General features: G+C 38.1%; 1 protein-coding gene across 17 annotated transcripts in view; it reads right to left on the reverse strand.

Annotated features, from left to right (window-relative positions):
• The window catches only part of CHRM3 (cholinergic receptor muscarinic 3), a 545038-nt gene that overhangs the window by 441071 nt on the left and 84998 nt on the right, over nt 1-18969 (reverse strand). For 12 of the 17 annotated variants that reach the window (XR_002338271.1, XM_021071809.1, XM_021071804.1 and 9 more), the window contains exon 1: nt 6554-10024. The exons of 2 other annotated variants lie outside the window; for them this stretch is intronic. The gene's annotated coding sequence lies outside the window, so the exon portion shown is untranslated. Of the gene's footprint in view, nt 1-6553; nt 10025-18969 lie in introns of those variants that run through there. 3 more of the 17 variants (XM_021071793.1, XM_021071794.1, XM_021071790.1) reach the window with 3 other exon arrangements.

Consider the following 18969-nt stretch of genomic DNA (forward strand, 5'->3'; position numbering starts at 1 on the left):
GTTTCATTATCTATTCTTTTTCATTTAGGAGGTTTTTCAATTACAGGTAAGAAAAAAAAAAAAAAACAGACTCAGACTAGCTAAAATTTATGATCTTACATTACAAGAAGTCTAAGGTTCTATGGTGGGCTCCAGGCACAGCCCAATCCAAAGATGCCACTAAAGATGCAGGTTCTCCCCATCTCTTGCCTGTACCATTGGCTTCTCAGTGGTGGTCACAGGATGGGTGCAGCATCTTAATGTCTTAACATTCAGAGAAAGAAGAGGGAATGTCTTCCTATTTTTTTTTTCTAATGAACAAGAAAACTTGGCAGAATTCCTCAGCTGATTCTGCTCATGTCTCATAGGCCTGGATTACTGCACCTGCTCTTTTCTAAATCAATATTTGGTAGGAAAAATAGAGTTACCGTGTTAGGCTGAAATGAATAATCTGGAAGTAGGGTGTATTTTGACAAATCAACCTTATTAAAACTACAGCTTTTTCTATGGTATCTTAAAATTCTTACACAGGATAAACAGTTTTTACTTCTTAAAACTTTTCAAGTGTTGACTAAGCAAGTAAAACTCATCAACTACACAATTTCAAAGCAAAATGCATGTTTAGAAAGGTGCACATACATATTTTCATACACTGAACTTCTTTGAAAACATATGAAAAATACTTAATGTTATTCTTTTTTTTTTTTTGGCCTTTTTTAGGGCTGCACCTGAGGCATATGGAAGTCCCCAGGCTAGGGGTTGAATAGGAACTACAGGAGCTACAGCTACTGGCCTATGCCACAGGCACAGCAATGGTGGGATCCCAGCCATGTACGCAACCTACACCACAGCTCGCAGCAACGCCGGATCCTTAACCCACTGAGCAAGGCCAGGGATCGAACCCTCATCCTTATGGTTTGTAGTTGGATTTGTTTCTGCTCTGCCATGAAGGGAACTTCCTACTTAATAATATTCTTGTAGACATTATAATAGCATAAATAAAGTTCAGAACAGCATGCCATTCCTTAAAAAATATCTTTCTATTGGCAACCTAAGGTATCAACATTGTCTGTTAATAATGGTTTCACACGATCGCAGAATTTTGTGAGTTTATGGCTGGAGTGATCACATGGAAACCAACTACAGCTGCATCTTGAGGGAAATATCTGCAAGTATTTTATATACAGATTTTCCCAGAGTCAAAAGCATGGATGCTGGAAGAAATTTCTAGGTTAATTTCTTCTTTATATACATGAAAATAGCTTATAACTGGGTATTCCCCTTAGTGGAATTCCATAAAATAATTTCAAGACCAAAATAAGATATGAAATTACTCCTGAGTGAAAAAAAAATCTTCTTATAACATATCCAGAAAGAGAAAGCACATTTTTAAAGAAATAATGTTAATCAAATATACTTATCCCTCCCCTATACGTTTTCAATGGATGGCTTAGTTAAAGCAAGAAAGTAAAATAGTAACTCAATTCTGAAGAACTTGTTTGTGCTGGAGCTCAAGTGACAAATTCCTTATCACTATAATACCTGGTTCAGACAGTGTTCTAAGTGTTCACTGCACTAGAAAAATTTTACACACTGTGAGGTGGAAGTCTATTCCTTTAACTGTTTATCCAGCATATTTATTTAGGACTCTTTCTTTTGAAATAAAGTCCTGCTTCTTCTAGTCTTCTCCACTGCTGACAATTCATGCAAATCTGACTTTTTTCTTCACAATTTCCAAACCATCATCTCACAAGATAGCACTGAATGGGCATCAGGAGTACAGAGCTCGAGAGATGAAAGAACCAAAGCTGAAGGAGACTGAGTGACATATCCTATATCACAACATAACTAGTCACAGACAGCGCTAGAATTATAATAGAACTTAGTTGATACTTGACTCAGTGTTAAACTAATCAATAATTACATGCTGAACACACGCTGTGTCAAAAACATTTTGCTGAGCTTTAGGGCTGATTATAGAGGCATCATACACATGTCTGTGTATTTATGGAATTTACACTGCAGATGCAGAGAGAACATAAACAGAAGAAAGAATATCTTAAGATACACAAGAGCCAGCTCAAATTCATACAGGATGAATTTGCCTGGTGGGTTTGGAAGTCCATAGGTACTAACAATTTAGAGGAGAGAAGAGTTAGCTATGGGGCAGAGAATGAAGTTCACAGGGTAGAAGAACTTTGGAGAGGCATATTAAAAAGGCTAATGCATGGGTCTGAGCTGGTTATACTAAGAAAAAGCAAGTGCACACTCAAAGGCTTAGTGAGCATGGCACTGTTTCTGGACGTCTAATGTTAGAATTGCCTGTTATGCTTATTGGCTTCAACATGAAGTTATGATTCTGGAGATCTGGAGTGAGGCTTAGAAATCTGAACTATAAACAAGCAGCCCAGGTGTCTTGAATAAACATCAAATTTAAGAATCCCCGAATGTTAATTCCAAGACAATAAGGACCTCATCTACTTTGTCCAGTGTTATACCTCACTGTACAAAAACTGTTTTGGCATGTACTAAAGTATTCAGTAAATGTTTTCTGAATGATGGTGTGCATAGGAGACTGATGATTGCAGAAGATGTTTCATGTAATTCTTATTGCCTTTATTCATAAGGGACCCATAACACTCTTTCATGCTCTAAAAATAAGCACCAATCCGGGAAACATTCTGATCCTATTTGTAAGTTTCTATTCCTTTTCACAAGAACGTGCCAATTGGAATTATAAATAGGAGGTTATTGGTGATTATATTTGAAGTAAAATCAAAAGGGCAGAAGCCAGACCTCAGTGAGCTGAGAAAAAGAATAGAGAGACTACTTTTACCCTAAATCTTAGAAGGATTAAAGAATATTACAAGCATTAAATTGCAGCCCACAAAAGCAAAAATAATTAAAACATGGCCAAAAACAGAGTTGGTGCTGAAGTTAAGAAAATAAATAAACCAACCACCAACAAAACCCATAAGGAATTCATTGGTGTTCATATCTGGTGCTTAAACATGTTATTTACATTTTAAGGAGAACCTGTGACATTTGTGATCATTCACTCAAGTTCCAGAAAACACTGAGATGCCATTTTATTGCACAGAACTGTCCAGCTTCATAACTGCCCTTCCATAGTCAACTATCAACTGTTCTAAAACCGAAAATATGTAGCTTCACCTCCCATTTTTCACCAAATACTAACTTGAGGAGAGCTGATCTAATTCTTTCCTTTGGCAACTAAATTTGAATAAAATTGATAGTCATTTCCAATGATCCTCCAAGATTTAAAGGAGAAGCCTGTCTAGTATCATCTTTTCTGGGAACTCTTCCTCTGTCTTTCCATCAGAATTAATATTTCCAGCCTCGGGCTCTGTAGCTTGTGCTGGAAATAATTACTGCCTTCTGCCTTGTATTTTTATCAGTCATATACCATAGAGATTTTCTCAACTGTGTCTTCAATTGCCACTCAAATCTCTGCTTTTCTCAAAAGCACAACGCTCATATTTTCAGGGACTTTTATATAAATTATAGGGATATCCCCCTCACATCCTAAACCCCAGAAGTCCAAAAGAGAACTTATCCTTTTCATAGACTGCTTTCTCTGAACAGTTCAAAAAGCACAGCTGTTCTTGACATAGAAAAATAAATGAGGCCAATTCCCTGAATTCCAGCCTTTTAGTCTATTCACATCAACAGCCCCTTAAAAATAACGTTGAAAATATAAGAGAGTCAGCAGGTAGTCCAGGTAAAGGTGCCTCTTTGCATCCCTTCATCAGCATTATTGGGATCATCATCATCATCATCACAACAAAACAGTTACTGAGTACTTACTATCTCTTGGGCACTTTTCTGTATGTTAATTCCACTCATTTCTCACAACACTAAGAGTCAAATACTAATATGAGCTTCAATTTTAAAGCTGAAGAAACCAAGGCCAAGAATTTTTAATAGGTCAAGAACTTTCCTAAAATACAAAACTGGTAAAGAGTGAAATCTTTAGTTATTAGCAAACTCTGATTTAGTACTATTATCAATTATAATATAGGATTAACTATGCTATAATTATTAACTATGTGTTAATAATCATTTATAATAAACAAATATAAAATAAATTATATATAGAATATAGATGAGTATTAAAGTATACTGGTAATTAATATAATTATTAATAAAACTTAAAACTATTTAGTTACCTTTCCATTCCATTATAATAGGAGTTATTAAACAGTAACAATCCATTCTTTTGTTCACAGACCTGCAGTATGAGCAGGGCTCAGGGAGGTCAGCTTGTCTCCACCTGGAGCAGCTGCACTGTCAAGGTGACTCCCCCATAGAATCTGCATATTGGCTGCTCTTTGCCAGCTGTGAGCTCAGTAGGAGCTGAGGGCAGGGGGTAGGGGGGCGGGTTTAACTCCTCTCAATGTGGGTTTCTTCTTAGGTTTCTTCAGGGCTCATAGTAGTTGGATTCCTAGCATGTGCATTTCAAGAGAACAAGGCAGCAGTGCATGTAATGATAATGACTTGGTATCTGAAGTTACCTCTGGATAAAGCACTGGTCAAAGCAGTGACAAAGATATCCTCAGGCTCAAGGGACAGAGAAACAAACTCTACCCTTGAAGGTGGTGGTGGTGGTGGTGGTGGCAGCGGCAGAGTTAAAAAAAAATAGCACATGGGATGGGAGACTTTGTTCCATTTCTTCTGAAAACATAATCTCTCACCCAGACTTGCACATTGAGATCTACGTTACTTTTCCAAGCTGAATTCCTACTCTCCAAGGTGTGGAAAGCTCCTTGTTGTAGTCTTATACAGCTCAACAGTGTTTGCTTGCCTACCACCATAGAGCAAGTATCCAGTCAGAATACTATCGCCCATGAAAGGCCAATCCTGATCTTCCTGCTGGAAAGAATCTCTCAGTCTGAACTACAGAAGTCCTTTATTTGTTAACTCCTTAAAAACATATGATACCAGCATTAGCATGTGATCTCCTCAATCCAGAAGCCAAATCCTTTTTTTTTTTTTTTTTTTTTTTTTTTTTTTTTTGTCTTTTTGCCATTTCTTGGGCTGCTCCTACAGCATATGGAGGTTCCCAGGCTAGGGGTCAAATTGGAGCTGTAGCCACCGCCTCACCACAGCCACAGCAACGCGGGATCCGAGCCCCATCTGCAACCTACACCACAGCTCACGGCAACGCCAGATCCTTAACCCACTGAGCAAGGCCAGGGATCGAACCTGCAACCTCATGGTTCCTAGTTGGATTCGTTAACCACTGAGCCATCATGGGAACCCCCCAAGTCCTTTTTAAATCATGGACCATCAGAGGTAGATAACAGACCACGCTGGAGAGGTTCCCACTTTATTTCTAGCCAATGTGGCCTTCCATCTTACAAAACTAAAAGAACCTAGCCATGAATGAAATTCAGTCCAAACAGTCCTTACGAATCTTCCATATAGGTTGGCACTGAAGAGGTTATAAAGATAAAAGTTCTTGAATGCAAGTATCTTTACCTTTACTCAGGAAGGTGGATCGCCATATAACAGACTGTGCTAATAGAATGCTATAGAGGAGACAGCGATCAAAGTACGTCCAAGGTGTAATTGTACAGCGGCTTGGAAGTGCCTAGAAGTTGGAACTGGTCTATTAGTTGTATTAGGTATCTACTCTCCAGCAGGAAAAGAGGGAAAAGCGACATTTCACATGCAACTCTTAGAAATTAGTTTACATACAAAATACATCAGGTTTTGCCAGACACTTACATTTCAGCTCATGATATTAAGGCATTGTCTATTATAGCGTTGATGAATCATTTAATAATCAGAGAGATAGTTTTCTTATAAATTATGTGAAAGTCTACACTTTATGGTTTATGTTCTCCCTAGTTTTCTTATTAATAAGGCTAATTTTGGTCTTCTATGGGTCCATCTGCTCTTTAGAAAACATTACACACAAAGAAGAGTTGTGGGATTCATTTGATGAAAATTTAATTTTATGCAAATAAAATATATTTTTCATGGAATAAACTATTTATTACAATCCATTTTTGTAATTATTAGGTTATCTTAAATAATAAATACAGTGACTACAAAAGCCAAGAATGCATGTGACCAATAATCAAATTTAAAGTGCTAGGCACTTCAAAATTTCTAAAACTCTGGCATCTTCATAACCTTCATTTTATTGTTTATAGTGAAATTCAATGCTTGGGAGATTTTTAGTTTCACCAGGAAAATCCTGATGTGGACATATATATGAGTAACAAAAGGTTGAAAAAAGCAAATATGCTCAATGTCCATATTTGACTAGCAGTTCCCATCACAGGGACCTCAATCTTGCTCCATTTTTGGCCCCATGACTAACATTCATAGCAGTTAGTAAGTTATTATGAAATCATATTTATATCAGTTAGTAAATAGCTGCACTCTAGTTGTTTCCATGCTGCCCAGACAGGTCTGCTTCATGACCTAAAACACTCTTAAGCTTCTCCACTGGAGATCTAGTGAGTGGCAGGGTCAGCTCCAGGACCATGGCCACATCCATTCTGGCTTTGCTCTATTATTCCAGTTATTTAAAATGATTTACCTGTCATTCAGACCTAATTTCTCTTCCTGATCTTCTCAAAGCATTGGCAGTGGCCTCCTTCACTGCTGGGTCCATCAGTGTTACCTGCCCTGGCCATGTTACCTCTCCTAGAACCTCCAAAAAAAGAAAGCAAGCACAAACCATGAGCACCTGTGAGTCCCTCAACCTGACATTATTCTTTAAAGACAGTAACTTCCAGATAAGGAAAGGCAGACCCCAGAAGAACTCTGTGATCTATTTCTACCTTATCCAAGTAACATGTTGGAGAAATAGTTTGTGAGCAAAGGACTAAGACAATGAAAGATGCACAAAGAGACATTCAACCAACATCCTCAGTGTGTTGTGGGGCTTGGTGACACTCAGTCTCTGGCACTGCCCTGCTCATTCACTACCTGCATTATTAGTACCCAATGGGAAATTGCTTAAGAGTGTATTTATTGATGTATTTTTTCCCAAAGGCTGATTTTAAAGTGAAGAGTATATTAATCAATCTTTTCACAATCCCTGAAGAACACTGGATAAAATGAAGAGTAACTGCAAAAGCAGGGCCTTGAGCCCCTATCCCAAAGCATAAAAACAATGACCATAACGGACCCTCATCATCAACACTGACTCTTCCAAAAACGTATCATTGCTTCACATTCCTCGGAATAACATCTCTCTCTAAATTTACTCTCCAAAAACAAGATCCTGGTTACTATTTTCAATAGGCCATATTTGGGAACTTCAATGCAACTGTACTTTCTGGGTCTGCCTACTTATTTTAGCATACACTCAACCCAAAATATTCCTCACAAAAGCCTAAGAGGTTTAGTTTAGCGAACGTATATACACATACAAATAACGGGACTGGCCGGGGAAAGTGGAATTTTCAAAAGCAACGGTCAGGCAGAGAAAATGGATTCAGCAGCAGCTTGTTTTCATGAGGGATTTATCAAAATAAGACCCTGACTGCAGAAGGTTAATAAAATGAAATAAAATGTAAACAAACCTGCGGAGTGTATAATCACGATACACACATAAAAGTTGTGTGCAGTTATGTTAAAGATGCATCATCTGTGTTGGATAATCATATATATTCATCAATATAAAGAGTTGCTTAAAATTAATCTGTTGTAGAATCTGGAGGAAAAAGAGATGAGCTGTCATTGTGAAAATGTATTTATTATACTCCTATTTGTTTTATATATACATACGCACAAACATGTATATGTATGACATAATATCTGTCACGCAGAATTTATTTAATCTCTAAAATAACCTACAAGGTAGATATTATACACATTTAACAAATAAAGAAACTGAGGCTTAGAAAGATAGAATAAACACACAAAACTAGCAAGAATAGGGCTGTAATTTGAATGTAGGTAATTGGTTCAGTCCCTGCAATCCTAGGGATTCTGACATCAGGATGGAAGGAAAAGTGTCTTGGTGGAAGCCCAGTTCCTGGGAGCCTACTCTGAGATGACACCATTATGCTACTTTCATCTGGTTTGGCCCTTCAATGACTTATGCATCTATATACCTAAGAAAAAGTGAAATATAGAAAGACATCATAAAATTAGGCATGGTGGAGGCATTATTTAAAGACTGCATGAAAGATGATGAATGTCCTTAGGTTCCACCACAGCACAGATTTAGGCACTGGTAGTAACAGGAAATACTGCTGAACCCCTGGTCCTTTCTCTGGTCCTTTCCCAATAACAGCAGATAAACTTTTTATCCTTTTGACCTTGTACTCCTAGTTACTTTATAGGTTGCCAAAAGTAGGGAGAAATGGGTAAGAAATGAATGTTGAAAGAAGTATGCCTGCCTTTGGGTAGAGGAAGGGAAATCCAAAACAGGGTATGCAGGAATGAACAAAAACAACAGTAGCAGCAAACAGCAATAATTAATGATAATAGCTACTATTTATGGAGTGCTTACTATGTGCTGGGAACTTTACATGGATTTGTTCATTGATTCTTCAACATTCTATAACAGCAATAATTACTATCATCCCCATTATGTTTAATTTATTATTATTATTTTCTTTTTTTGGCCACCCTGTGGCATATGGAGTTCCTAGGCCACAGATCAGAGATCAGATCTGAACTGCAGTTGCAACCTGCACCACAGCTATGGCAACACAGGATCCTTTAACCCACTGTGCTGGGCTGGGGATCGAACCTGCATCCTGGCGTTGCAGAGAAGTTGCAGAGCCCGTGTGCCACAGCAGGAACTCCTCTCATCCGTGTTTTATAATATAAGGGGTCTGAAGCTGAGTGTGATGGGTCTGAGGGCTCACATCTGGAGGGAAGAACTGGGTTCAAAGGGAGATAGGCTGACTCCCTAGCGTGACCTGCCTGTAGTTAGGCAATGGATCCCCAGTGCCACTGGACTCCATAGTACAGGAGTTCCACCATGGAACAGGTCAGGACAGGTAAACAGAAGTACCTCCGAGGTGGAATGAGAAAGTGGTTCATAGAAAAGAGCTGAATTAGCACACTGGAGGGAATGGTAAGGAGGGGGTGCACCTAAAAGGAAGGTTAATTAGAGGACAGAGAGGAAGGGCTAGAAATCCACTGCTTGCCTGATTCTCGAGCTTCTCTCCTAGTCCTGGCTTTTGCCTAACAGTTTAATGGACAGAAAACTCAAATACCTATGTGGATTCCAATGAGTTTAATTCTAAGGACATTGATGGGACCTTCCTTCTTGTGAGTATCACAGTTGGTAGATAAACTCAGTCACAACACAGGAAGCAACATAAATACTGATGAGCCTTGTGCCTGCTATTTGAATTTTGCAAAACTGCAAGCAGAGCCACTAAGAATTTTGTATTTCAATAGCATAAAAGCTGTGATATGAAGAAATGACTGTCCCAGTCCAGACAGATATGGAAAAGAGAATAATGAAAAATGGCAAAGAATGCTTTAATACAAAGATGATTAAAAAAGAAGATCCAGGGGAACCAAGACAAATAAATTGGTTGTATTTACTTGGAAGAAACGTTTTTCCCTAGGGAGAAGGAGATGGAGTATACAAATATTTTTGGTAACTTACTTAGGCATCATATGTGTAAATATCCACATATATGTTCAGTATCAGTTTAAGAGTCTATTGAAGTGAATATAGCATGGATTCAGCCAGGCTGAACTACTGTTTCTTATCCTTAGGACACACTTTGCATTTAAGAACCCTGCTGGACACTATTCAACAGCAGTACCTGGACTAGTCAACTTTGAGCATAAATAATGCTGGGTTTACATTCCTATTCCTCCTTACACATAGTTACAACCTTAAATCACATTGCAAGTTGGGGACTTTAATTTTCCACTCAGTAGGAACCTATTAACTAAATACAAAACTCTTTTTGGAGTTTCCTTTGTTTTTTAATTGAAGTATAGTTGATTTACAATGTCCTGTTAGTTTCAGGTGTATAGCACAGTCATTTAGTTATACATATACACACATATATTCTTTTACAGATTCTTTCCCCTTGTAGGTTATTACAAAACATTGAGTATGGTTCCTTGTGCTATATAGTAGGTCCCTGTTGTTTACCTATTTTATATATAGTAGTGTGTGTATATTAATCCCATCCTCCCAATTTATCCCTTCTTCCCTCTTTCTTCTTTGGTAACCATAAATTCATTTTATATGTCTGTGAGTCTCTTTCTGTTTTTCAAATAAACCCATGATAATCTCTAGGTCTAGGTTACTTTTATTAGCCTTACTGCTTCTGAAATCCCTACTGTGTGTTTGGGAGTCTATCCAAATAATTTTTAAAGCTATTTTTTTCAAAAAAAGTTTTCGAAAAACTTTAACTATAAATAAACTTTCATCTTATGAAAATGTGATAAGCACAACTTCCCACAGAGATTAATTTAGCTGAGATATTTTCAGTACAGGATGGAAAAGATTTTTCATAAAAATCATCTGATAGGGTTGCAATTTAAGGTGACAACCTGCCAAGTAAAGCCTGGCCTATTGTGTCTAGCTTAGCAACAAAAACATAGTTCTCCAGATAGGAGCTGGGGTTCTCCCAGGTGGATCTAGAGGTCTCACTGAAAAATTGAATTGGTCATCTTGCATGAATCTACATACATAAAAGGCACTAATACATAAGCAAGGCATAACTCCATCAGTTGCAGATTTCTAATATTTAATTACATTAAACACAGTTACTAAGGGTCTCTTGTTTTTAATATGAGTGATTCCTTATAAAATCTTTTAATTACTGAAATAGTACTTAATCTGTGATCTAGTTTCAGGTCACCTACTGTCTCCAACTGTACAAGTTGCTTCATTTTTCTGAACCTCAATTTCTTGACTTACATACTTGCAATGGTGAGGTGTCAGGATAATTAAAGCTTCTAAATAATATAATATCGGAATTTTGAGGAGACTCAACAAATACCATCTGTCTTCTTAGATGACTCCTAGACAAATGAACAGTAAGACCAATGAGTCAGTATAGAGAGGCCTTTATCCCCCTGAGCCTGATAAAACTGGCCTAGAGAATGGTCTGGCTGCTGTTGACTTCACTCACCTTGTAGGCAGCCCTGGACCAGGCAGGCCCCCTTGACCAAGGTGGGAGCTTTACCCTCCAGTTCACAGCCTGGGCCAGAGGAGCTAACACCCCATCAGGTTATTCGGCCCACATTTCTGCTAAATCACTTTTCTGGGGGAGGAGGGAGGTGGGAAGAGGCAAGTGTGAGAAATCACACTGAAGACAAATGCTTTTGGGCAAAAACACCTTCCAGGAAATCAGAAATAGAACAGAAACAAATTTTAACAAATTCAACTGTGATTGCTGCCACATCCCGCTATGAGGCATGAGGTCCTAAAATTATATAAAGGTTTAGATTACATTCATTACAGTGATATAAATGATAGGCAGTATGAAGAGCTAGTACGAGTATTTTCCTTACTCAAAATTGTATCCTGCCCTTCTTTAAAGTATCTAAGCAAAGCTTGATAATATTTATTTGCAACAAGACCATTATTACAAAAATAGAATATGATGAAATTGAAAACATACAAATTTTGATACATCTCATATCAATTTGCATATCATCTCCTAACCTACTGTAGCTATGGTGCTGAAGACACTAATTTCTTACTAACTCTTCTGAAATTTTTATGCCTATCAAGTATAAAACAACTTATGTAAAAGAAATGGTAACATGCATAGAACAGTCTACATCTTGCTTTCTTTTGAAGACTGTCCTACAGCAACATCTGCAAAACTATCTAATCCTTTTGAACAACTGCATAGTAGTCCCAAATAGTGATTTACCGTAATTCAGTGGGTCTCCTGTTAATGAACATTTAGGTATAACCACTATAATTTCAATAACACCTTTCAAAATTACACAGTCTTCCTAAGGGTGGAAGAGTCAAAGAAGATGTGCATTTCACATTTGGAAAGCCAGCCAAGCTGCCTATCAACAGGTCTACACCAATTTACACTTTCAATCAAGAGGCCAGAAGAGGGCCCATTTACCCTTACTATATTGAGAGTTAACAAACTTTTAATCTTTGCCAATCTGCAATCTGGTAGTTTTAAAAGTATCTCATTTTAATGTGCATTTCTTTACTGTGTAATGAGGTTAAGCTTTTTATCCATATGGTTACTGTCTACTTTCTCAAACTGCCAGTTGCTCTATGCTTAATTTTCTACTCTGTGGTTTGTATTTAACTCTTTGTATTTTAAGGATAGTTCTCTTTTGTCTATCTCGTTGTTTATCTTATTATTGTTTATACAACTATTATACAAGCATTTTGTCATTTGACTTTGTATATTTAGTAGTACAGACTTTTTGGGAAAGGAACAATATTTTTTCTTTCTAGATTAAGATTTATAGATTTGATATGATTGATAAATTGGATATTATCTTTGGCTTAATTTTCTAGTATCTTTGTAAGCTTTCCTATAACAGCACCTTGTTATTTTGATAGTGAATGCAATGCAGTTATAGATTAATTTATGGTAACTTGATATTTTCAAGATACCAAATCTTCCCATCTAAAATCATGTAATGTGTTTCCGTGTATTCATTCTTTTATGCTAATAGTGGAGCTTTGAAGTTTTTCATGTTGTTCTTACATATTTATGATTAAATTTCTTCCCATATATGTTATCATCTTTATTGATATACATAAGGGCTCTTCTTCCAAGATCTAAGTGTGTATGAAAAAAATTATACTAAGCTCTCTACAATAAATTCTTTTTAAAAATTTGTTTTCCCTGAGATTTTCAGGCTTATCACAGATTCTATTACCTGAAAATAATGATAATATTATAGTTAACTTGAAAGGATAATAAGATTTTAATTGGGATTTTGAATGTTTTTCACCCAAACTATCATGCACAAAAATCAGAAAATAGCTTTGTCTTTCTATCATACTTTAATGCTGTAAATAAAGGCTTTTTAAAATTGAGTTTTCTGATGCTACAGAATTCAATATATGTATGGTTTTCCTTTTTAGCTTTCATATTTTAAAAGAAGATAGAGTAGTGTAAATACAGCAACTATTTGTTCTTCCCTGCCTTGGTTTTTACTGCTTTTTTCAATAAGTTCTATCTAGAAATTTGTAATTCTGATGTCCAAATCCAGAAATTTCAGTGCCACATAGCAAACATCTTTATAGTTTTTAAATTTTAGATCTATTTTTTGAAGTAATGTTGGTTTATTACATTATATAGTTTCATGTCTTTATCTTTTCATTTATTCAATATTGAATACAGGAGATATAAAGAATGACATTTGACCCTGTTCCCAGGAATGCGCCACTTGCTAAGAGGGTAGGTAACTACTTCATTACAGTGGTTAAGGTAGAGGTGAGCGCAACAAATCAAGATGAGAATTCTTTTCTGGTGGTGTGATGAGAACGCGTCAGAGAACAGAAAATTCAGGAACAAAGAAGAGGGCATTCTAAGTCAGGAGTCAGTAAACCACAGCTTGCCGGCCATCTGTTTTGTAAATAAAGTTTTACTGGAGCATGTTTTTTCCTTTAGATATTATTTGACTGTTTTCAGGCTATAATTACAGAGGTGAGTAGTTTCAACAGAGACCAGGAGACCTGCAAAGACCTAAATATTTACTCTGTATTCCTTTACAGGAAAAGTTTGCCAATCCCTTTTCTAATTCATGTCATGATCAAGTTCCTATAGAGAAAAATAACTATATATTTTCCATTGTTTGTGGGGGGCAGTTGGAGGGTGTCAGGATGGGGAGCAGATAGGGGTTGTGGAGCAGCAAGTCAGGGGCTGACATAAAAGGCTGTTGTGTCTGCAGAAGGCACTGTGATAAATGAAGGCTGGAGAACAGTTCAGACCACAGCTAGCCCAGAAAAGTCTTGAACTCCAAGCACTTTAGGATGCACTTGGGGGTTTCCATCATGGCTCAGTGGTAATGAACCCAACTAGTACCCATGAGGATATGGGTTTGGTCTCTGACCTTGCTCAGTGGGTTAAGGATCCAGCATTGTTGTGAGCTTTCATCTAGGTCACAGATGTGGCTTGGATTTGGTGTTGCTGTGGCTGTAGCATAGGCTGGGAGCTATAGCTCCAATTCAGCCCCTAGCCTGGGAACTTCCATATGCTGCAGGTATAGCCCTAAAAAGATAGATAGATAGATACATAGATAGATAGATAGATAGATAGATAGATAGATAGATAGATAGATAGATAGATAGACAGACAGACAGACAGACAGACAGAATGAACATGCTTGGGAGCAAGAGGGATTTACTATTATTCTAGGAGGTGAGGCGTGATCAATACAGAAACTAAGACAGATCCCTGATGTCTGTGTAGGAGTGTTTGTGTGTGTGTTTTTTTAAAGGATAGCAATCGGGGAATGTGGCTTATTCAGCCTCATGTCCCAAACGTATCACACAGTGTCTAGCACCCACAGACTAAACTAAATTTCTACTAGGGTTAATGATGCTAACCCTAGTAGGTTCTCAGTAGAGATAGAAAGAGAAAGATAATTTTGATAGGGTTATGAAGAAAAAACATAGACTTTGCCCAAAAGTATTGAGGAACCTGAAATACACATAGTACTAGGGGAGAAGAGAGCCATTAACTAAAATAAAATGTTATGTGGGGGAGCACAATTTTAGCTTTAACAGCAGCTAGTCAGTTTAGCATGAGTGAAATCAAATTTTAGGTGAAAATAGAATGCTCAGTGAAAATGTCCATTACACAGCTGCAAATGCAGGGCTAGAGTCTGTAGCCAAGCATCTTAGTAAGGAAACTTCACAGGTGAGACACACACTTTGGGTAGCAATCTTTTAAAATCAGCAGTTTTTAAATGAAAACCTAATACCTGCTTTCTCTTAAAATCACCAGGAGATTGGACCAACCACGTCCTGTTCGTGCATGGCAGTGACCAGGGGGAGTTGTGTAGGGGTTCTGGATCAGGAATGGAATGGGTTCCCAGTGTGCCTCAGCCCTGCCGTTCCCTGATGCTTCCCAACATCAGGGCCAGGTCTCATTTGCAATTTATCAGTGAGCTGAAATTTATACCTTTCCTTAGTAGGGATATATTTTCTTTTTTTTTTTTTTTTTTTTTTTTTGTCTTTTTGCTATTTCTTGGGCCATTCCCGCGGCATATGGAGATTCCCAGGCTAAGGGTCTAATCGGAGCTGTAGCCACCAGCCTATGCCACAGCCACAGCAACGCGGGATCCGAGCCGTGTCTGCAACCTACACCACAGCTCATGGCAACGCCGGATCAATAACCCACCGAGCAAGGGCAGGGACCGAACCTGCAACCTCTTGGTTCCTAGTCGGATTTGTTAACCACTGCGCCACGACGGGAACTCCCGGGATATATTTTCTTATTCCTACATCTCTAATAAAGAGAGAGAAGGAAAGGGAAGGCCAAAAGAAGAAGTGGGAGTCAGCACATTGTCTGAGAACAAAGAGATTGGGTTTCCTATTTAACAGCCATTTCCTTGCCTACCCTGACTCCTCTGCACAGTTGAACTTTGTACTCTAATCCTTCATTTTGCCAGTGAAGAAATGGGATAGCTGGGTTCCCAGGAATCCTAAGGTCATGAAATTCATCCATAAAGTAATATTTTCATAGCTTGATCCAAAAGATAAAAACAATAGATAAAAATTAACAATGCTCTATTTCAGAATATGAAGAAAATACAAAGGGTCTGCTGATGAACCTTATTCGTTGAAGGTCATAATGAATGGGGAAATGTTTAACAAAAACCAACTTGCTTTCAACACTGCTATAATGGAGGCATGCAGTATCTTCCCCTTCCTAGAAAACTGGACAGGTGAATACCTAGGTTTATGAAAATGTATGGATTGGAGTTTACTTATATTATTTCTCTTAGGTGAGGTCTTAATCTCAAAGAAGGCTTTGTCGTAAGATTCCTTTTAATCTTAACCTTGCCTTCTCAGAGCACAGCCACCTGAGGGTCTAAGCTTCACATGGCGAGTTTCATACACATCACTGCCTCAGTCAAGGCAGGATGTTAAGCCCCTAGACCATGTCCACTCCTGTCCCTTGTCCCTATGTCTCTTTTTCATTCTTATAACTGTGTTGTACCTGTTGGATTAGATCCTAGAAACATTTTTAAAATAAAGGTTTTTTTTTTTTTGAGATCTTGAAGGTATCTTTCAAAGCTGAAAGATGACACATTACAAGCAAAAGATGACACATTACTTTTGTTAATAAAATTGTTATTTGACAAATCCCATGCAATGAAATTATTATTTTTTCCTTCCTGTATAGAATAAGCATCCAAGAGAAAGGTCGCTAAATTAGTAACTAGGTTAGAAGTAGATAATATTCTGGTCTTATGAAATCCACATTTGCTGTGATGCCAAATTATCTTTTTAGCCAATTTGAGGGTAGACACAACATGAGGGCAATGGTTTACCCACAGCCTGGTTAAGTGCCAAGGAAGGGGCATGATTTGCATCTACTTTATTCATTCTGCCTTCTGTTTATAGAGACTGTGTCTCTGAGGTGCTCGAATAATTTTTCAGACAGTATCCAATTAATCTCTAGCTATGTAGGTGTCAGCATTTCAGATTAAATTATCTTCCAGTCACTCCCTGATTAAAAAGAAAAAGAAGAAGAAAAAAGACGTCAAGCATGTGACAAAGCAACTTGTCAAAAACGATTTCTCAGTTGAAGAAGCCTGCAAAAGAAGGGCAAACCACTCCCATTTGCTTTCACAAGCCCAAGTTTGTGCCTCCCCCATCCATGAGAGATGGCCATATTCAACAACTTGGGTTTCCACATTATTGGGAAGACCCACAGTAAACAGCGTCTTTTAGGGTGGTGTGCAGGGAACATAGAACTAAAATTGGGAACCAAGTAGGGTATGATTAGTTAATTTTACAGAAGTACAGAAGAGCAGTTTAGAATTATAATGAGCGCTTATGACAATGAGAGCTTCTTAACGGCTTCTGGAGAGGAGAATTTTTCTACTGGGGCAACGCTCTTAAGCCTCATCTTAGTCAGTAAATCTTTAATACCTTCCTGTATAATAAAGGCTAGAATAATTAGAGTGTAAAAAAAATGTAATAGCTGTAAGCTAGCTAAGACTGGCTTACTGTGAAGTCGTCCTTTCAAACATGTGAACGAGTCTGTTAGTTATTGCTATGTTCGCACTAGTATCCTCAGATTATTCTCCTTACCCCTCTCGAATTTACGTTCAGACAGCAATAAACCAAAAGAGTAACCCTAAAAGATTCATTTGATTAAAATAGTGCCTTCTAGAAACATGGTTATGAAATCAGTACAGATGTAATGTGGGGGGAGTAATGTTTTAGTATCACACGAAACAAAAAAAGCTAGACTTGAAAAAGGTTCTGAGGAATTTAGTTTCATGAAGACAATAAGGAAATACCTCCCTATATTTTTATATCATGTTATTCATTCGACAAATATTTGCTGAGCATCTACTGAACTAAATTCCAGCCACCAGGCTGGGTACTGGTCCTAAAAGATGAATTTGACAGATAGGATACAAAACTGAACGAAATTTATAGCTCAGTGGAGAATACAGACAGATGGGCAATTGCATCTCAGTGTAATAACTGACGTACACATTTCACGATTATGCAGATAGAGCCTGGGTGTGGGATGTTAGGGGACGCTCCCTAGAGGAAGCTTCTAATGTAATCTGAGCTATGAAGGATGAGCAGGGGTGAGCCAGGTGAATTCAGGTTCAGGTGGCAGGGTGAAGATGAGAACGACATTCTAGGCAAAAAGGTTATCTTGTATTTGCATATAAATCAAACTGTTGTCCAAGTAAGGTATGCACTTCCCCACATCCAGCCCTGTTACTTTGTGGAGCAGAAACATGGAAACTGTCTTTAGCTTAAAGTCCTGTAGTGATATTTCTCCCTGGAAGATCCATAGAATTTTCCATCACAGTTGCCTCTCCATGTAGATGGAGGTTTAAAAAAAAGACATGCAGAAAAGAAAAACCATATATTCTACAGTAGTGTGAGAGAACACTTGTTCTCTGAGCAAGCAGAGCTGCTGAGAAAAGCAGGAGGGGCTCTCTGGACTGCTGCTGTCATGCCCGGGCAGGGGCAGAACTGCTAAAAAAAGAGAGGAGAGGAAAAGGAAATGGAGCCAAAACATGGGAAGGGTGGCTGGAAGAGTAGAAAAGAGAAAATTAAAAAGGAGAGTCTTTATAGTGGCAAAGAGGATTGACTTAAAAATGCACTTTGGGGAGTTCCCTCCATGACACAGCGGAAACGAATCCAACTAGGAACCATGAGGTTTCAGGTTCAATCCCTGGCCTCACTCAGTGGGTTAACGATCCGGCATTGCTGTGAGCTGTGGTGTAGGTTGCAGACGCGGCTTGGATCTGGCATTGCTGTGGCTCTGGCATAGGCTGGCAGCAATGGCTCCTATTAAACCCCTAGCCTGAGAACCTCCATATGCCATGGGTGAGGGCCTAAAAGGACAAAAGACAAAAAAAAAAATGTACTTCAGGAGTTCCCTGGTGGCTCAATGGGTTAAGGATCTGGCATTGTCACTGCTATGGCTTGGGTCACTGCTGTGACACAGGTTTGGTCCCTGGCCCAGGGAACTTACTTGTGCCATGGGTGCAGCCAAAAAAAAAAAAAAAAAGGCTTCAAAGAAAGAAATCATTGCCAGATTAATCTTTCTGAAACACTGTTAAGTCTGAGATATCCACTGTTCAAAACCTATCAATGGAACTCCCATCACTCCACAATAGGGCATTAATCTACCTTACCCAGCTCATTATTTTCCAAAAATGGCTCTGTTTTGCTAACACATAACTATGCTTTTTGGCCTCCCCATCTGTGTATGTATTATTCTTGCCTAAAGTGATATATATACTTCATAATTCTGCCCTCAAAAACTACCCATTCAGTATCTATTCAGATATTACCTCCATTATGTATTATTCTAA

The sequence above is a fragment of the Sus scrofa genome, chromosome 14, assembly GCF_000003025.6.
Source record: "Sus scrofa isolate TJ Tabasco breed Duroc chromosome 14, Sscrofa11.1, whole genome shotgun sequence".
NCBI lineage: Eukaryota > Metazoa > Chordata > Mammalia > Artiodactyla > Suidae > Sus > Sus scrofa.